Below are 8,011 nucleotides of genomic sequence, written 5' to 3'. Positions count from 1 at the left end.
ATCAAGGCCAATGGCTCTGCAATCTCCTCCCTTGCTTCCCAGAGAATCCTAGGATAAATGCCATCAGGCCCAGGGGACTTATCTATTTTCACCCTTTCCAGAATTTCCAACACCTCTTCCCTACATACCTCAAAGCTGTCCATTCTAATTAATTGTGACTCAGTATTCACATCGGCAACAATGTCCTGTTCCTGAGTGAATACTGACGAAAAGTGTTCATTCAGCGTCTCCCCAATCTCTTCAGTCTCCACACGCAACTTCCCACTACTATCCTTGACTGGACCTATTCCTACCCTAGTCATTCTTTTATTCCTGACATACCTATAGAAAGCCTTAGGGTTTTCCCTAATCCTACCAACTAAGGACTTTTCATGTCCCCTCCTTGCTGCTCTTAGCTCTCTCTTCAGATCCTTCCTGGCTACCTTATAACTCTTAATCGCCCCAATTGAACCTTCACGCCTCATCTTTACATAGGCTGCCCTCTTCCCTTTAACAAGGGATTCCAATTCCTTATTAAACCATGGCTCCCTCACACGACCCTTTCCTCCCTGCCTGACAGGTACATACTTATCAAGGACACTCAATAGTTGCTCCTTGAACAAGCTCCACATATCAATTGCGCCCTTCCCTTGAAGCCTACTTTTCCAAGCCACACATCCTAAGTCGTGCCTCACCGCATCATAATTTCCCTGCCCCCAGCTATAACTCTTGCCCTGCAGTGCACACTTATCCCTCTCCATCACTAGAGTAAAAGTCACTGAATTGTGGTCACTGTCCCCAAAGTGCTCACCTACCTCCAATTCTAACACCTGGCCTGGTTCGTTACCCAGAACCAAATCCAGTATGGCCTCACCTCTTGTTGGCCTGTCTACATAAATTGATGGCAAAACTAGCATTTGTTCCCCAACACTCGATGCCTTTCAGTAGAACGGTGGTGGATCTGATCCATTGCAGTCTCATGGTGAATGTGTTTTATCGTCACACACAATTGGCATTCTATAATTTTGACCCAGCAACTGTTGCACCGGGTGGCGCAGTGATTAGCACTGCTGCCTCACAGCAACAGAGACTTGGGTTTGATTCCAGCCTCGGGCAACTGTCTGAGAAGGGTTTGCACATTCTTCCTGTGTCTGTTTGGGATTCCTCCGGAAGCTCCAGTCTCCTCCCACAGTTCGAAGATGTGCAGCTTAGGGTGGATTGGCCATGGGGAATGTAGGGTTACAGGGATAGGATGGGTCTGGGTGGAATACTCTTCACAGGGTTGGTGTGGACTTGGTGGGCTGAATGGGGATTCTATGATTCTTAAAAAGTGCTGAAGAAGCTCAACATGTTTGTTAGAATCCATGGATTGAAAGCCAGAGTTGATGTCTTCAGTCCTAAATGACTTTTATTTGGAAAAGAGATGCTGCCAGATCTGTTGAGTGGCTCCAGCGCTTTCTGTTTTGATTTCCGATCTCCAGCCTGCATAGTACTTAGCTTTTATATTACTGGGAAGAAATTAAGGTGCATTACATTATTACCTTGGAGAGTGAGAACCAGGGTCCCTAGTGCTGTGAGGCTGCAGTTCATGTTGGAACTAAGGCAGTTCTAAATGGTACAGTCAGTGCTTTGATGCTTGAACCAAGCTCACTCTTACTGGCGCTCTTCCAACTACAAAAGATGAGGGACATATGGCGGACAATCCATTGGGAGGTGGAATGGGTGAGGGTTGGTCTTCATATGGGGAACTGTTAGCTGAAAAGGCAATACTCAAGAGGCAGGTTCTTCCATAGGGAAGCCACCAAGCCTCCTCTTGGTAGTTGTTTTTGGTGTTGGCATCCATTGCCAAGCTCCTCCAGCCACTGGTCACCATGGAGTTGTGTACCAGCCCAAGGGAGGTGTCACCATTTTCCTTGTCTCTCCTGTGTACGGTAATGGATAATTCAGGACCTTCATGTCATGTTTAGAAACAAGCCTGAAGAGGAGCTTTGGGCATCAGCTCCAGTTAGCTCACCATACAGTGAGTCTTTGAGTATGTCACTGTCTTCCTGTAAACCTTTCCAAGCCAACTGAGTCTGATGAGTACAAACCAACTCATTCTCCTCAAAGACCAGACTCCTGTCATTCCTGGTGATTTTGTCTGGCTAGGACATATCCATTCTGTATCCACCAAAGATGGGAAATTGTTGAACCTGTATTCTTGATGCTGATAAGTTGACAATGCCTCACAGCTAGGCATGTCCAAGGTGGGACTGCTAACAGTTGACAGCCTAGATAATTAGTGGCTGAGATTGTTTCGATGTAACTCTTGGTCAGTGGGTAGATTAGTAGATTACGGGAAAGGATCTTTAATAGTAATCAACATAAGGTGAATTTTTACTGTTTCGTGCCCAAGAAAGTCTATTGCATTACTATTATGTGTGTGTTTATGCACTTTGCAATTAATGCTTCCAGCAATGAACTAGATAATTATTACAAAAAAAATCACTTTAACCATCCTGGACGACAGGTTTAGGCAGTGAATTTGGATTGGCTCAGGCTTGGAGGGCCGAAAGGCCTGTTCCTGGGCTGTAAATTTTCTTTGTTCTTTGTTTTTCCATTGAGTTAAGTAATTGTCAAGATGAAAGAATGCGAGGGTTAGGGCTCTATGTTGAAACTTTATTGCTGGAACAGCACAGCAGGTCAGGCAGCATCCAGGGAACAGGAGATTCGACGTTTCGGGCACAGGCCCTTCTTCAGGAATTCCTGAAGAAGGGCCTGTGCCCGAAATGTCGAATCTCCTGTTCCCTGGATGCTGCCTGACCTGCTGTGCTGTTCCAGCAATAAAGTTTCAACTTTGATCTCCAGCATCTGCAGACCTCACTTTCTCCTCCTTAGAGCTCTATGCAATGTTAAACTCCAGACTCACCCCTCTTCACACTTTGTACGTTCCTTTATTAACCCTACCTACGTTTAGTGAAAGCATTCCATGTACAGGGTCTGCTGCAGGTGAGACTGTAATCACAACACATTGAATAGAAATTGATACCTGTGTAGGTTTCTCAATGGAAAATCCCCATTAAGGAAATTCCCACTGCTTCTGCTGCTTCACCTACCCCCGCGCCCCCCCCCCCCCGCACCCTCCCACCACCAACCATTCGCCCATTCCCCCTTCTCTCCTCATCCCCTTACACCTCACACCCCCTTCCCTCACAAACACGACACCATCGCCACCACAGGTCCAGTAAGGATGGGAGGTGAGTGCACCAAACTCACTCGATACCAGGTTATAGTCCAACAGGTTTATTTGAGATCACAAGCTTTCGGAGCACTACTCCTCCATCGGGTGAAGTCCTGATGACAGGGTTGACACTCCAAAAGCTTGTGATCTCAAATAAATCTGTTGGACGATAACCTTGTGTTGGCTGACTTCTGACCTTGTCCATCCCAGTCCATCAATGGCACCTCCACATCAAAAGACAGGAAGATGGATAATTGGAGATTTCAGAAGAGGAGAGATGCCCCGATCTTCAAAATAAAAGACAGAGCTTCAAGCCGCACTTGGCTGGGATTTCTGGTTGCATGGGGCAATTGGTGACCAGTAAAGCCACCTCCAGGGGTCTTCCCATTGGATCCCTGAAACCGCTGGGATCATGTCGTGTAGAATGTTAGATCACAAATGCCCTTTAGACCAACAACTCACTCCCTAGTCTCGAGCAATCAGATCTTCTGATGTGACAAAGCCTTTGATATACTTGGCAACACACTTTGTGGTTCAATTATTTACAGTTCATTAATGGTCAATGCGAACAGAAAGCTTAATATGGTATAACGAAGCACAAAGACGTTTGTGATATTTAATTATCCTTGTAATGTTCTTTCCAATCTATTTCTCTTGTGAGTCACTCAGTGCAATCAATATGATCGACCAACTGAGCTGGGCAAAGATACATTTGCCCAAGCAGCTAATATTTGTAAAAGACAAGACAGTCGTCACTAACTCGAATGAGATGCAACGTATCAAGCTATTATAACGTACTTTTAGCTTTTTGGGTTTAGTTAATGATGAGGAACACCCTAATTAGGTTCATGTACAATTGCTACCTCTTGTTTGATGTGTTCCTGGAGCTTGTGTGACTCTGGGTCACATGACATTTGATCACATGACACTAAATGCCTGCTATTTGACCACATGAGTGATTTTTCCTGTGTTTATTGCATTCAGCTCGGTTGGTTGGCTAGACTCAACAATCCCCAAATAAAGTGTCTGATTCCTTCTTGTCTGACAAATGCATAAATCAAAACTAAAGCACCAAATAATGTAGGACTTATTAACGAGAATATGTCAATAAAACCGCTTTGATGTTTCTACAATATTGACTGCAAGGGCAGTTGGAGAATTTTCCTGGTGTAGGGTGATAGAATCACAGTGTGGAAACAGGACATTGGGACCATCGAGTCCACAATACCTCCACTTCCCTGCCCTCCAAGAGCATCACATACAGACCCATCCTCCTACTCTATAATCCTGCATTTCCCACAGCCAGTCCACCCTAACCTGCACACCTTTGGAATGTGGGAGGAAACCCACAAACACTGACATGGGGGAAGATTGGATTGGTGAGGGCAGTGTTTCCCCAGTGTGACTCTATTCTGGGTCTCGAAATTTGGGCTGTTGGGTGAAAGCAGAAAGGCTGGGGGCAATTGGGGTGAAGAAGACCGGTGAGTGTAGGACGAGAAGGAGAGCACCCCATGGTGGCCACTTCTGCCTCAGGACCCATCACCCCAAGATCTCAGATCTCACCTGATGCCTCACTTTGGGAAGGCCTGGCCTGGGGTGGTTTTCATTGGAACAGTGAACCACAAGAAGCAGATCATCGATTCTGTTCAACTATTCACCAAGATCCTGGCTGATCTGACAATCTCCAACTCCACTTTTCTGCCTTTTCCGCACAACCCTTGTTTCCCTTCCTGATTAGGAAAAAAGACTGTCCATCTCAGTCTTCAGTGTACTTAATGACCCAGTCTCATGTTGCTGAGGGGATACTTAATGAATGCTTCTAATCATATGATGGACATTGACAAAGTACAATGTGAAGACATTTTTGCCCCAGCTGATGGGCCAATGCAGGATGGAGAAATCTTTTTCAATTGGCACAGACTGAATGGCCTGTTTCGCTATGTTTCATTGATATATACCACTCGGAGTTCAACTGAAATAGCTGTTACGTGTAGCTTCTAACAGAAGTTTTCAATTTTCAGAACATTTTTTTAACCACACACAGTGAGTTATTAAAATAATAAATAAAATCAAAATTGAACCTTATTCAATTCATCGCATACCTAAAACCCTAGCTTAGAGATTTGAAACTCTGTCCTCAGGGAGATCCAGTCTCATGTAATAAAACATACTGTAAAACAGTGCATATCACAAAATAAACCCTTCCGTGCAACAGATTGGATTTTTTTCTCTCTCTCTCTCTCTCTGGTTTGTTTCTTTCTCTGCTTCCCCAGTGTACATTGCCCTCACTCTAACCCCTTTACTTACCTCTCTTTCCACCCCCAGGATTGGGTACTTTTATCTCTCACCCTCTCTGTAGTTTGCATTTCTGTCCCTCCCTCTCTTCTTGAGAGAGGCAGAAGAGGGCAGAAGATACAGAAGTTTGAAAACAGGTACCAACAGATTTAAGAACAGTTTCATCCCCACTGTTATCGGATTTATGATCAGACCTCTCATACATTAGAGTTGATCTTTCTCTGCACCTTCTGTGTAGCTGTAACACTATATTCTGCACCCTGTTCTATTATCCTGATGTATTTATGTAAGGTATGATTTATCTGGATAGCGTGCAAAACAATACTTTGCACTGTATCTCAGTGCAAATGACATCAAAACAGACCAGCAGGTCTTTACTGATAATTAGCTGTATTTTTCAATTGCTCTCTTGATCCCTTAGTTTCTCCCAATGCTAAGTCTTGATGCATAGAAGGGAGCCAGTTCTACGATGGAGATCTCTCCTTGATACTTTCTGTCTGTGTGTGCAATCCCTTTGACAATGTGAGACTGGGCAGAGGGAATTCACAAGATATCCTGAGAGATATTCCACAAATTGTATGCATTCCAAGCCCAATGGGAGCCCCGTACGTACTTGGACCGAACTCAGTTAACAGGAGCAGATCACCCAGCCCCTGACACCAGCTCCAGCATTCAGTCCAATCATGGTCCTTGACCATCCTCAGGCCCTCAACCAGATATTTACAGCAACTGCAGAAAACTACAGGCCGGTGAGCCGTGCATCAGTGGTTGGGGAAATTACTGGAGAAGATTCTTAGGGACAGGATTTACATGCATTTGGAAAAGAATGGATTTATTCGGGATAGTCAACAGGGAAAGTCTTGTCTCAGAAATTTGAGCTTTTCAAGCAAGTGAGGAAGATGATTGATGAGGATAAGGCAGTAGACTTTGTCCACAGGGACGTTATTAACATTTCACACGGGAGGCTAGTCTAGAAGGTTAAATTGCATTGGATCCATGGTGAGTTGGCAAATTGTATACAAAACTGGCTTGGTCATAGAAGACAGAGAGTAGTTGTGGAGGAGCATTTTTCTGATTGGAGGTCTGTGACCAGTGGTATTCCACAAGGATCAGTGCTGGGACCTCTGTTGTTTATAACATCTATATAAATAATTTGAATAAAGATGCAGGTCAACCTAAGTTTTCACACGACATGGAAATTGATGGAGTTGTGGATATTGATAAAGTCAGCCAAAGGATACAGCAGGATATTGATCAGTTGGAAGGTTGGGCAGAGAAATGGCAGGTGGAGTTTAATCTGGGTGAGTGTGAGGCAATGCATTTTGGGAGGTCAAATGCAGGAGGAAAGTATACAGTAAATGATAGGACCCTTCAGAACACTGACATACAGAGGGATCTTCAGGTGCAAGTGCATAGCTCCCTGACAGTGTCATAAAGTGTGGTGCTGGAAAAGCACAACAGGGTAGGCAGCATCCGAGGAGCTGGAGAATCGACATGCCGGGTATGGGCCCTTCATCAGGAATGTGGAGGGGGAATGAAGGGCTTATGCTCAAAACGTCGACTCTCCTACTCCTCGGATGCTGCCTGACCTGCTGTGCTTTTCCAGCACCACACTCTTTGAATCTGATCTCCAGCATCTGCAGTCCTCACTTTCTCCCTACTCCCCAACAGTGGTAACACAAGTGAGAGAAGGTGTATGGCATGCTTGCCTTCATCAGTCAGGGCAATGAGTAGAAAGGGTGGCAAGTTATATTGCAGCTGTATAAAACATCATTTCGGCCACATTCAGAGCATTGTGTGCAGTTTTGGTTGCCACACTATAGGAAGGACGTGGAGAGGGTACAAAAGAGGTTCATCAGGATTAGAGTGTGTTCGCTATAAGGAGAGGTTGGACAAACTTGGATTATTTTCGCTAGAGTGGTGTAGGCTGAGGGGCGACCCGATAGAAGTTTATAAAATTGTGAGAGGCACAGATAGGACAGAAGTCTTTTTTTCCCAGGATGGAAATGTCAAATACTCGGGCATATAGGTTTAAGGTGAGAGGGGGAAAGTTTCAAAGAGATGCGAGAGGGAGGTTTTTTTTACACAGAGGATGGTAGGTGCCTGGAAAACGCTGCCAGGGCAGGTGGTAGAAGTAGATACAATAGCAACATTTAAGAGGCATTTAGGCATACACATGAACAGGCAGGGATAGAGACATACAGACCATGGCAGATGCAAACAGTTTGAAAGGCTACATGGCCGGCATAGACATTTTGGCCTGAAGGTCAAGATCCTGTGCTGTATTTTTCCATGTTCAGCCAAGACCTCGTCTATTTCCTTTGACCCAATCGTAAATATGGGACATTGATGACAATGATGATCGTGTAATGTGAACTGTCTCATCCTCATTCCCGACAGTGTTACTACCTGGTGCGAGAGATAGTTAGCATAGTCATAATGTCACTGGAATAATAACCCAGTCATGCAGGCTTTATGCTCTGTGGGGCTCAGGTACAAATCCTATGACAGCACCTT

This window comes from Chiloscyllium plagiosum, unplaced genomic scaffold, assembly GCF_037043375.1.
Source record: "Chiloscyllium plagiosum isolate Xiang-an unplaced genomic scaffold, Cpla_swu_hap1 HiC_scaffold_14, whole genome shotgun sequence".
Taxonomy (NCBI): Eukaryota; Metazoa; Chordata; class Chondrichthyes; order Orectolobiformes; family Hemiscylliidae; genus Chiloscyllium; species Chiloscyllium plagiosum.
The sequence above is the reverse complement of the archived record's forward strand: the minus strand, read 5'-3'. Positions refer to the sequence as shown.